This window comes from Convolutriloba macropyga, unplaced genomic scaffold (assembly GCF_964194025.1).
Source record: "Convolutriloba macropyga unplaced genomic scaffold, txConMacr16.3 SCAFFOLD_5481, whole genome shotgun sequence".
In the NCBI taxonomy this organism is placed as follows: Eukaryota; Metazoa; Xenacoelomorpha; order Acoela; family Convolutidae; genus Convolutriloba; species Convolutriloba macropyga.
This window is the reverse complement of record NW_027449726.1, coordinates 4,127-5,096: the sequence shown is the minus strand read 5'-3', so window position 1 is coordinate 5,096 and position 970 is coordinate 4,127. Positions and strand designations below refer to the sequence as shown.

At 39.6% G+C, this 970-nt stretch overlaps 1 pseudogene; it reads left to right on the top strand.

The window, feature by feature from the left end:
• Positions 1–217: 217 nt before the first annotated feature.
• LOC142355279 (5.8S ribosomal RNA) lies at positions 218–369 on the top strand (annotated as a pseudogene).
• Positions 370–970: the final 601 nt, after the last annotated feature.

Sequence of the window (970 nt, the reverse complement as noted above, 5' to 3'; positions counted from 1 at the left end):
TGATCACGCTCTATGATATGACTAGTATTATGTTGCTTATAGTAGGCTAAGCGCAAGCCGAAACATCAACATGTGAAAGTCGTAGAATTTTGCGATCAAACTGTGGCTAGTACTTTGATGATGCTTGTAGCCAACCGAATTGGTTGAAAAGCCCAATAAGTAAGCTAACTTGGGAGAGCTTGTTGGAAACCAAATGCTACTAGATTGGTCCAAATACATCCTTCAACAGGGGATCACTTGGCTCGCTTTACGAAGAGGAGCACAGCTATATGTGTTAATTCGGTATGAATCGCAAGATTTGTTTACCGACCTCTCTAACGCAAAAGGCGGTCTCGGCTTCGGCTGTTGACTGCGTCCGATTCAGGGTTATATAACTCTCGATTGAACACATTGATGTTCTATTGTTGGTGCTTCCAATAAAATTGGAACACTTAAAGCAGAACCGATTCAAATAATAGCATTCTGATCAATGATTGCATTCCTTGATCAAGAACTGCTGGAGTCATTGTGATGGCGAATTTTCTTCATAAGAAAATTGCAAAGAGACGGAACTTAATGAGACTAGTATTATGTTGTTTCTAGTAAGCGGAAGCTGAAACAGCAACATGTGAAAATCAAGTTTTGTTCAATGATCTCGAGGCGATAAGTACTATGAAGCAACTAGTAGCCTAAGCATGACTCAGATTTGAGACAGTCAAAAAGACTGGCGAAACTTCTTCACATGAAAGTTACATAGAGAACTACAAATGTATACAGCGAGTATTATGTTGTTTCTAGTAGGCGAAAGCTGAAACATCAACATGTGAAAGTTGTCTGCAAACTGTAGAACGATATGTGATTAGTACTGTGCTGTTACTAGTAGCCAGTCTGACTGTAGAAGCCAAGACAAAGGGAAACTAATGCATCTGAAAAGGACAAGTTATGGAAAGGTATGCACGATAAGTATTATGTTGTTTCTAGTAAGCGGCAG